Genomic DNA, 11,055 nt, shown 5'->3' with positions numbered 1-11,055 from the left:
AGCCCTGATTAGGGGACGGGGCTTCACTGACTTGGGGTTCTATAAAGGCAGCAGCTAGTCAGGCAGCGGCACAGACAGCTGCAGCGGTACAGGAGCTAGCAAACAGAGCTGCAAAGAGGGGAGTTTGAGTGGGAGTACCGTTGGAGGAGAAGGTATATGTGTGTGTTTGGTTTTGTATTGGTAGTATCTGTATGTGCAGAGGCTTGGAGGGGCTTTGTGCTGGGAGAGATGCTGAGCCCTGATTAGGGGGCGGGGCTTCACAGACTAGGGGTCCTATAAAGGTAGCAGCCAGTCAGGCAGCGGCACAGGAGCTAGCAAACAGAGCTGTAAACAGGGGAGTTTGAGTGGGAGTTCTGTTGGAGGAGAAGTTACTTGTGTGTGTTTGGTTTTGTATTGGTGGTATATGTATGTGCAGGGGCTTTGTGCTGGGAGAGAAGCTGAGCCCTGATTAGGGGGCGGGGCTTCACTGACTAGGGGTCCTATAAAGGTAGCAGCCAATCAGGCAGCGGCAAGGACAGCTGCAGCGGCACAGGAGCTAGCAAACAGAGCTGTAAACAGGGCAGTTTGAGTGGGAGTTCTGTTGGAGGAGAAGGTATTGGTGTGTGTTTGGTTTTGTATTGGTGATATCTCTATGTGTAGGGGCTTTGTGCTGGGAGAGAAGCTGAGCCCTGATTAGGGGGCGGGGCTTTACTGACTAGGGGTCCTATAAAGGTAGCAGCCAGTCAGGCAGCGGCACAGGAGCTAGCAAACAGAGCTGTAAACAGGAGAGTTTGAGTGGGAGTTGTGTTGGAGGAGAAGGCATTTTTGTGTGTTTGGTTTTGTATTGGTGGTATCTGTATGTGTAGGGGCTTGGTGCTGGGAGAGAAGCTGAGCCCTGATTAGGGGGCGGGGCTTCACTGACTAGGCGTCCTATAAAGGGAGCAGCCAGTCAGGCAGCGTCACAGGAGCTAGCAAACAGAGCTGTAAACAGGGGAGTTTGAGTGGGAGTTCTGTTGGAGGAGAAGGTATTTGTGTGTGTGTGTTTGGTTTTGTATTGTAAGTATCTGTATGTGCAGGGGCCTTGTGCTGGGAGAGAAGCTGAGCCCTGATTAGGGGGCGGGGCTTCACTGACTAGGGGTCCTATAAAGGTAGCAGCCAGTCAGGCAGCGGCACAGACAGCTGCAGCGGCACAGGAGCTGGCAAACAGAGCTGTAAACAGGGGAGTTTGAGAGGGAGTTCTGTTTGAGGAGAAGGTATTTGTGTGTGTTTGGTTTTGTATTGGTAGTATCTGTATGTGTAGGGGCTTTGTGCTGGGAGAGAGGCTGAGCCCTGATTAGGGGGCGGGGCTTCACTGACTAGGGGTCCTATAAAGGTAGCAGCCAGTCAGGCAGCGGCACAGGAGCTAGCAAACAGAGCTGTAAACAGGGGAGTTTGAGTGGGAGTTCTGTTGGAGGAGAAGGTATTGGTGTGTGTTTGGTTTTGTATTGGTGATATCTTTATGTGTAGGGGCTTTGTGCAGGGAGAGAGGCTGAGCCCTGATTAGGGGGCGGGGCTTCACTGACTAGGGGTCCTATAAAGGGAGCAGCCAGTCAGGCAGCGGCACAGACAGCTGCAGCGGTACAGGAGCTAGCAAACAGAGCTGTAAACATGGGAGTTTGAGTGGGAGTTCTGTTGGAGGAGAAGGTATTTGTGTGTGTTTGGTTTTGTATTGGTAGTATCAGTATGTGTAGAGGCTTGGAGGGGTTTGTGCTGGGAGAGAAGCTGAGCCCTGATTAGGGGGCGGGGCTTCCCTGACTAGGGGTCCCATAAAGGGAGCAGCCAGTCAGGCAGCGACACAGACAGCTGCAGCGGTACAGGAGCTAGCAAACAGAGCTGTAAACAGGGGAGTTTGAGTGGGAGTTCTGTTGGAGGAGAAGGTATTTGTAAGTGTTTGGTTTTGTATTGGTAGTATCTGTATGTGTATGGGCTTTGTGCTGGGAGAGAAGCTGAGCCTGATTGGGGGGCGGGGCTTCACTAACTAGGGTTCCTATAAAGGGAGCAGCCAGTCAGGCAGCGGCACAGACAGCTGCAGCGGTACAGGAGCTAGCAAACAGAGCTGTACACAGGGGAGTTTGAGTGGGAGTTCTGTTGGAGGAGAAGGTATTTGTGTGTGTGTTTGGTTTTGTATTGGTAGTATCTGTATGTGTAGAGGCTTGGAGGGGCTTTGTGCTGGGAGAGAAGCTGAGCCCTGATGAGGGGGCGGGGCTTCCCTGACTAGGGGTCCTATAAAGGTAGCAGCCAGTCAGGCAGCGGCACAGGAGCTAGCAAACAGAGCTGTGAACAGGGGAGTTTGAGTGGGAGTTCTGTTGGAGGAGAAGGTATTTGTGTGTGTGTGTTTGGTTTTGTATTGGTAGTATCTGTATGTGTATGGGCTTTGTGCTGGGAGAGAAGCTGAGCCTGATTGGGGGGCGGGGCTTCACTGACTAGGGTTCCTATAAAGGGAGCAGCCAGTCAGGCAGCGGCACAGACAGCTGCAGCGGTACAGGAGCTAGCAAACAGAGCTGTACACAGCGGAGTTTGAGTGGGAGTTCTGTTGGAGGAGAAGGTATTTGTCTGTGTTTGGTTTTGTATTGGTAGCATCTGTATGAGTAGGGGCTTTGTGCTGGGAGAGAAGCTGAGCCCTGATGAGGGGGCGGGGCTTCCCTGACTAGGGGTCCTGTAAAGGTAGCAGCTGGTCAGGCAGCGGCACAGACAGCTAGCAAACAGAGCTGTAAACGGGAGAGTTAGAGTGGGAGTTCTGCTGGAGGAGAAGGTACTTTTGTGTGTTTGGTTTTGTATTGGTGGTATCTGTATGTGTAGGGGCTTTGTGCTGGGAGAGAAGCTGAGCCCTGATTAGGGGGCGGGGCTTCCCTGACTAGGGGTCCTATAAAGGTAGCAGCCAGTCAGGCAGCGGCACAGGAGCTAGCAAACAGAGCTGTAAACAGGGGAGTTTGAGTGGGAGTTCTGCTGGAGGAGAAGGTATTTGTGTGTGCTTGGTTTTGTATTGGTAGTATCTGTATGTGTAGGGGCTTTGTGCTGGGAGAGAAGCTGAGCACTGATTAGCGGGCGGGGCTTCACTGACTAGGGGTCCTATAAAGGTAACAGCCAGTCAGGCAGCGGCACAGACAGCTGCAGCGGCACTGGAGCTAGCAAATAGAACTGTAAACAGGGGAGTTTGAGTGGGAGTTCTGTTGGAGGAGAAGGTATTTGTGTTTGTGTTTGGTTTTGTATTGGTGGTATCTGTATGTGTAGAGGCTTGGAGGGGCTTTGTGCTGGGAGAGAAGCTGAGCCCTGATTAGGGGGCGGGGCTTCACTGACGAGGGGTCCTGTAAAGGGAGCAGCCAGTCAGGCAGCGACACAGACAGCTGCAGCGTTACAGGAACTAGCAAACAGAGCTGTAAACAGGGGAGTTTGAGTGGGAGTTCTGTTGGAAGAGAAGGTATTTGTGTGTGTTTGGTTTTGTGTTGGTAGTATCTGTATGTGTAGAGGCTTTGTGCTGGGAGAGAAGGTGAGGCCTGATAAGGGGGCGGGGCTTCACTGACTAGGCGTCCTATAAAGGTAGCAGCCAGTCAGGCAGCGGCACAGCAGCTAGCAAACAGAGCTGTAAACACGGGAGTTTGAGTGGGAGTTCTGTTGGAGGAGAAGGTATTTGTGTTTGTTTGGTTTTGTATTGGTAGTATCTGTATGTGTAGAGGCTTGGAGGGGCTTTGTGCTGGGAGCGAAGCTGAGCCCTGATTAGGGGGCGGGGCTTCACTGACGAGGGGTCCTATAAAGGGAGCAGCCAGTCAGGCAGCGACACGGACAGCTGCAGCAGTACAGGAGCTAGCAAACAGAGCTGTAAATAGGGGAGTTTGAGTGGGAGTTCTGTTGGAGGAGAAGGTATTTGTGTGTGCTGGTTTTGTGTTGGTGGTATCTGTATGTGTAGGGGCTTTGTGCTGGGAGAGAAGCTGAGCTCTGATTAGGGGGCGGGGCTTCACTGACTAGGGGTCCTATAAAGGGAGCAGCCAGTCAGGCAGCGGCACAGAAGCTAGCAAACAGAGCTGTAAACAGGGGAGTTTGAGTGGGAGTTCGGTTGGAAGAGAAGGTATTTGTGTGTGTTTGGATTTGTTTTGGTAGTATCTGTATGTGTAGGGGCTTTTTGCTGGGAGAGAAGCTGAGGCGTGATTAGGGTGCGGGGCTTCACTGACCAGGGGTCCTATGAGGGTAGCAGCCAGTCAGGCAGCGGCACAGACAGCTGCAGTGGCACAGGAGCTTGCAACCTGAGCTGTAAACAGGGGAGTTTGAGTGGGAGTTCTGTTGAAGGAGAAGGTATTTGTGTGTGTTTGCTTTTGTATTGGTAGTATCTGTATGTGTAGAGGCTTGGAGGGGCTTTGTGCTGGGAGAGAAGCTGAGCCCTGATTAGGGGGCGGGGCTTCACTGACTAGGGGTCCTATAAAGGGAGCAGCCAGTCAGGCAGCGACACAGACAGCTGCAGCGGTACAGGAGCTAGCAAACAGAGCTGTAAACAGGGGAGTTTGAGTGGGAGTTCTGCTGGAGGAGAAGGTATTTGTGTGTGCTTGGTTTTGTATTGGTAGTATCTGTATGTGTAGGGGCTTTGTGCTGGGAGAGAAGCTGAGCCCTGATTAGCGGGCGGGGCTTCACTGACTAGGGGTCCGATAAAGGTAACAGCCAGTCAGGCAGCGGCACAGACAGCTGCAGCGGCACTGGAGCTAGCAAATAGAACTGTAAACAGGGGAGTTTGAGTGGGAGTTCTGTTGGAGGAGAAGGTATTTGTGTTTGTGTTTGGTTTTGTATTGGTGGTATCTGTATGTGTAGAGGCTTGGAGGGGCTTTGTGCTGGGAGAGAAGCTGAGCCCTGATTAGGGGGCGGGGCTTCACTGACGAGGGGTCCTGTAAAGGGAGCAGCCAGTCAGGCAGCGACACAGACAGCTGCAGCGTTACAGGAACTAGCAAACAGAGCTGTAAACAGGGGAGTTTGAGTGGGAGTTCTGTTGGAGGAGAAGGTATTTGTGTGCGTGTTTGGTTTTGTATTGGTAGTATCTGTATGTGTAGAGGCTTGGAGGGGCTTTGTGCTGGGAGCGAAGCTGAGCCCTGATTAGGGGGCGGGGCTTCACTGACGAGGGGTCCTATAAAGGTAGCAGCCAGTCAGGCAGTGGCACAGAGCTAGCAAACAGAGCTGTAAACAGGGGAGTTTGAGTGGGAGTTCTGTTGGAAGAGAAGGTATTTGTGTGTGTTTGGTTTTGTGTTGGTAGTATCTGTATGTGTAGAGGCTTTGTGCTGGGAGAGAAGGTGAGGCCTGATAAGGGGGCGGGGCTTCACTGACTAGGCGTCCTATAAAGGTAGCAGCCAGTCAGGCAGCGGCACAGCAGCTAGCAAACAGAGCTGTAAACACGGGAGTTTGAGTGGGAGTTCTGTTGGAGGAGAAGGTATTTGTGTTTGTTTGGTTTTGTATTGGTAGTATCTGTATGTGTAGAGGCTTGGAGGGGCTTTGTGCTGGGAGCGAAGCTGAGCCCTGATTAGGGGGCGGGGCTTCACTGACGAGGGGTCCTATAAAGGGAGCAGCCAGTCAGGCAGCGACACGGACAGCTGCAGCAGTACAGGAGCTAGCAAACAGAGCTGTAAATAGGGGAGTTTGAGTGGGAGTTCTGTTGGAGGAGAAGGTATTTGTGTGTGCTGGTTTTGTGTTGGTGGTATCTGTATGTGTAGGGGCTTTGTGCTGGGAGAGAAGCTGAGCTCTGATTAGGGGGCGGGGCTTCACTGACTAGGGGTCCTATAAAGGGAGCAGCCAGTCAGGCAGCGGCACAGAAGCTAGCAAACAGAGCTGTAAACAGGGGAGTTTGAGTGGGAGTTCGGTTGGAAGAGAAGGTATTTGTGTGTGTTTGGATTTGTTTTGGTAGTATCTGTATGTGTAGGGGCTTTTTGCTGGGAGAGAAGCTGAGGCGTGATTAGGGTGCGGGGCTTCACTGACCAGGGGTCCTATGAGGGTAGCAGCCAGTCAGGCAGCGGCACAGACAGCTGCAGTGGCACAGGAGCTTGCAACCTGAGCTGTAAACAGGGGAGTTTGAGTGGGAGTTCTGTTGAAGGAGAAGGTATTTGTGTGTGTTTGCTTTTGTATTGGTAGTATCTGTATGTGTAGAGGCTTGGAGGGGCTTTGTGCTGGGAGAGAAGCTGAGCCCTGATTAGGGGGCGGGGCTTCACTGACTAGGGGTCCTATAAAGGGAGCAGCCAGTCAGGCAGCGACACAGACAGCTGCAGCGGTACAGGAGCTAGCAAACAGAGCTGTAAACAGGGGAGTTTGAGTGGGAGTTCTGTTGGAGGAGAAGGTATTTGTGTGTGTTCGGTTTTGTATTGGTAGTATCAGTATGTGTAGAGGCTTGGAGGGGCTTTGTGCTGGGAGAGAAGCTGAGCCCTGATTAGGGGGCGGGGCTTCACTGACTAGGGGTCCTATAAAGGTAGCAGCCAGTCAGGCAGCGGCACAGGAGCTAGCAAACAGAGCTGTAAACAGGGGAGTTTGAGTGGGAGTTCTGTTGGAGGAGAAGGTATTAGTGTGTGTGTTTGGTTTTGTATTGGTGGTATCTGTATGTGCAGGGGCTTTGTGCTGGGAGAGAAGCTGAGCCCTGATTAGGGGGCGGGGCTTCACTGACTAGGGGTCCTATAAAGGGAGCAGCCAGTCAGGCAGCGGCACAGACAGCTGCAGCGGCACAGGAGCTAGCAAACAGAGCTGTAAACATGGGAGTTTGAGTGGGAGTTCTGTTGGAGGAGAAGGTATTTGTGTGTGTTTGGTTTTGTATTGGTAGTATCAGTATGTGTAGAGGCTTGGAGGGGCTTTGTGCTGGGAGAGAAGCTGAGCCCTGATTAGGGGGCGGGGCTTCCCTGACTAGGGGTCCCATAAAGGGAGCAGCCAGTCAGGCAGCGACACAGACAGCTGCAGCGGTACAGGAGCTAGCAAACAGAGCTGTAAACAGGGGAGTTTGAGTGGGAGTTCTGTTGGAGGAGAAGGTATTTGTAAGTGTTTGGTTTTGTATTGGTAGTATCTGTATGTGTATGGGCTTTGTGCTGGGAGAGAAGCTGAGCCTGATTGGGGGGCGGGGCTTCACTAACTAGGGTTCCTATAAAGGGAGCAGCCAGTCAGGCAGCGGCACAGACAGCTGCAGCGGTACAGGAGCTAGCAAACAGAGCTGTACACAGGGGAGTTTGAGTGGGAGTTCTGTTGGAGGAGAAGGTATTTGTGTGTGTGTTTGGTTTTGTATTGGTAGTATCTGTATGTGTAGAGGCTTGGAGGGGCTTTGTGCTGGGAGAGAAGCTGAGCCCTGATTAGGGGGCGGGGCTTCCCTGACTAGGGGTCCTATAAAGTTAGCAGCCAGTCAGGCAGCGGCACAGGAGCTAGCAAACAGAGCTGTGAACAGGGGAGTTTGAGTGGGAGTTCTGTTGGAGGAGAAGGTATTTGTGTGTGTGTGTTTGGTTTTGTATTGTTCGTATATGTATGTGTAGGGTCTTTGTGCTGGGAGAGAAGCTGAGCCCTGATTAGGGGGCGGGGCTTCACTGACTAGGGGTCCTATAAAGGGAGCAGCCAGTCAGGCAGCGACACAGACAGCTGCAGCGGTACAGGAGCTAGCAAACAGAGCTGTAAACAGGGGAGTTTGAGTGGGAGTTCTGTTGGAGAAGAAGGTATTTGTGTGTGGTTTTGTATTGGTAGTATCTGTATGTGTATGGGCTTTGTGCTGGGAGAGAAGCTGAGCCTGATTGGGGGGCGGGGCTTCACTGCCTAGGGTTCCTATAAAGGGAGCAGCCAGTCAGGCAGCGGCACAGACAGCTGCAGCGGTACAGGAGCTAGCAAACAGAGCTGTAAACAGGGGAGTTTGGGTGGGAGTTCTGTTGGAGGAGAAGGTATTTGTGTGTGTTTCGTTTTGTATTGGTAGTATCTGTATGTGTAGGGTCTTTGTGCTGGGAGAAAAGCTGAGCCCTGATTAGGGGGCGGGGCTTCACTGACTAGGGGTCCTATAAAGGTAGCAGCCCGTCAGGCAGCGGCACAGGAGCTAGCAAACAGAGCTGTAAACAGGGGAGTTTGAGTGGGACTTCTGTTGGAGGAGAAGGTATTTGTGTGTGTGTTTGGTATTGTATTGGTAGTATCTGTATGTGTAGAGGCTTGGAGGGGCTTTGTGCTGGGAGCGAAGCTGAGCCCTGATTAGGGGGCGGGTATTCATTGACTAGGGGTCCTATAAAGGGAGCAGCGAGTCAGGCAGGGGCACAGACAGCTGCAGCGGAACAGGAGCTAGCAAACAGAGCTGTAAACAGGGGAGTTTGAGCGGGAGTTCTGTTCGAGGAGAAGCTATTTGTGTGTGTTTGGTTTTGTATTGGTAGTATTTGTATGTGTAGAGGCTTGGAGGGGCTTCGTGCTGGGAGAGAAGCTGAGCCCTTATTAGGGGGCGGGGCTTCACTGACTAGGGGTCCTATAAAGGTAGCAGCCAGGCAGGCAGCGGCACAGACAGCTGCAGCGGCACAGGAGCGAGCAAACAGAGCTGTAAACAGGGGAGTTTGAGTGGGAGTTGTGTTGGAGGAGAAGGTATTTGTGTGTGCTTGGTTTTGTATTGGTAGTATCTGTATGTGTAGGGGCTTTGTGCTGGGAGAGAAGCTGAGCACTGATTAGCGGGCGGGGCTTCACTGACTAGGGGTCCTATAAAGGTAACAGCCAGTCAGGCAGCGGCACAGACAGCTGCAGCGGCACTGGAGCTAGCAAATAGAACTGTAAACAGGGGAGTTTGAGTGGGAGTTCTGTTGGAGGAGAAGGTATTTGTGTTTGTGTTTGGTTTTGTATTGGTGGTATCTGTATGTGTAGAGGCTTGGAGGGGCTTTGTGCTGGGAGAGAAGCTGAGCCCTGATTAGGGGGCGGGGCTTCACTGACGAGGGGTCCTGTAAAGGGAGCAGCCAGTCAGGCAGCGACACAGACAGCTGCAGCGTTACAGGAACTAGCAAACAGAGCTGTAAACAGGGGAGTTTGAGTGGGAGTTCTGTTGGAGGAGAAGGTATTTGTGTGCGTGTTTGGTTTTGTATTGGTAGTATCTGTATGTGTAGAGGCTTGGAGGGGCTTTGTGCTGGGAGCGAAGCTGAGCCCTGATTAGGGGGCGGGGCTTCACTGACGAGGGGTCCTATAAAGGTAGCAGCCACTCAGGCAGTGGCACAGAGCTAGCAAACAGAGCTGTAAACAGGGGAGTTTGAGTGGGAGTTCTGTTGGAAGAGAAGGTATTTGTGTGTGTTTGGTTTTGTGTTGGTAGTATCTGTATGTGTAGAGGCTTTGTGCTGGGAGAGAAGGTGAGGCCTGATAAGGGGGCGGGGCTTCACTGACTAGGCGTCCTATAAAGGTAGCAGCCAGTCAGGCAGCGGCACAGCAGCTAGCAAACAGAGCTGTAAACACGGGAGTTTGAGTGGGAGTTCTGTTGGAGGAGAAGGTATTTGTGTTTGTTTGGTTTTGTATTGGTAGTATCTGTATGTGTAGAGGCTTGGAGGGGCTTTGTGCTGGGAGCGAAGCTGAGCCCTGATTAGGGGGCGGGGCTTCACTGACGAGGGGTCCTATAAAGGGAGCAGCCAGTCAGGCAGCGACACGGACAGCTGCAGCAGTACAGGAGCTAGCAAACAGAGCTGTAAATAGGGGAGTTTGAGTGGGAGTTCTGTTGGAGGAGAAGGTATTTGTGTGTGCTGGTTTTGTGTTGGTGGTATCTGTATGTGTAGGGGCTTTGTGCTGGGAGAGAAGCTGAGCTCTGATTAGGGGGCGGGGCTTCACTGACTAGGGGTCCTATAAAGGGAGCAGCCAGTCAGGCAGCGGCACAGAAGCTAGCAAACAGAGCTGTAAACAGGGGAGTTTGAGTGGGAGTTCGGTTGGAAGAGAAGGTATTTGTGTGTGTTTGGATTTGTTTTGGTAGTATCTGTATGTGTAGGGGCTTTTTGCTGGGAGAGAAGCTGAGGCGTGATTAGGGTGCGGGGCTTCACTGACCAGGGGTCCTATGAGGGTAGCAGCCAGTCAGGCAGCGGCACAGACAGCTGCAGTGGCACAGGAGCTTGCAACCTGAGCTGTAAACAGGGGAGTTTGAGTGGGAGTTCTGTTGAAGGAGAAGGTATTTGTGTGTGTTTGCTTTTGTATTGGTAGTATCTGTATGTGTAGAGGCTTGGAGGGGCTTTGTGCTGGGAGAGAAGCTGAGCCCTGATTAGGGGGCGGGGCTTCACTGACTAGGGGTCCTATAAAGGGAGCAGCCAGTCAGGCAGCGACACAGACAGCTGCAGCGGTACAGGAGCTAGCAAACAGAGCTGTAAACAGGGGAGTTTGAGTGGGAGTTCTGCTGGAGGAGAAGGTATTTGTGTGTGCTTGGTTTTGTATTGGTAGTATCTGTATGTGTAGGGGCTTTGTGCTGGGAGAGAAGCTGAGCCCTGATTAGCGGGCGGGGCTTCACTGACTAGGGGTCCGATAAAGGTAACAGCCAGTCAGGCAGCGGCACAGACAGCTGCAGCGGCACTGGAGCTAGCAAATAGAACTGTAAACAGGGGAGTTTGAGTGGGAGTTCTGTTGGAGGAGAAGGTATTTGTGTTTGTGTTTGGTTTTGTATTGGTGGTATCTGTATGTGTAGAGGCTTGGAGGGGCTTTGTGCTGGGAGAGAAGCTGAGCCCTGATTAGGGGGCGGGGCTTCACTGACGAGGGGTCCTGTAAAGGGAGCAGCCAGTCAGGCAGCGACACAGACAGCTGCAGCGTTACAGGAACTAGCAAACAGAGCTGTAAACAGGGGAGTTTGAGTGGGAGTTCTGTTGGAGGAGAAGGTATTTGTGTGCGTGTTTGGTTTTGTATTGGTAGTATCTGTATGTGTAGAGGCTTGGAGGGGCTTTGTGCTGGGAGCGAAGCTGAGCCCTGATTAGGGGGCGGGGCTTCACTGACGAGGGGTCCTATAAAGGTAGCAGCCAGTCAGGCAGTGGCACAGAGCTAGCAAACAGAGCTGTAAACAGGGGAGTTTGAGTGGGAGTTCTGTTGGAAGAGAAGGTATTTGTGTGTGTTTGGTTTTGTGTTGGTAGTATCTGT

Source organism: Lepidochelys kempii, chromosome 27 (genome assembly GCF_965140285.1).
Source record: "Lepidochelys kempii isolate rLepKem1 chromosome 27, rLepKem1.hap1, whole genome shotgun sequence".
NCBI lineage: Eukaryota > Metazoa > Chordata > Testudines > Cheloniidae > Lepidochelys > Lepidochelys kempii.
This window is presented reverse-complemented; position numbering follows the sequence as displayed.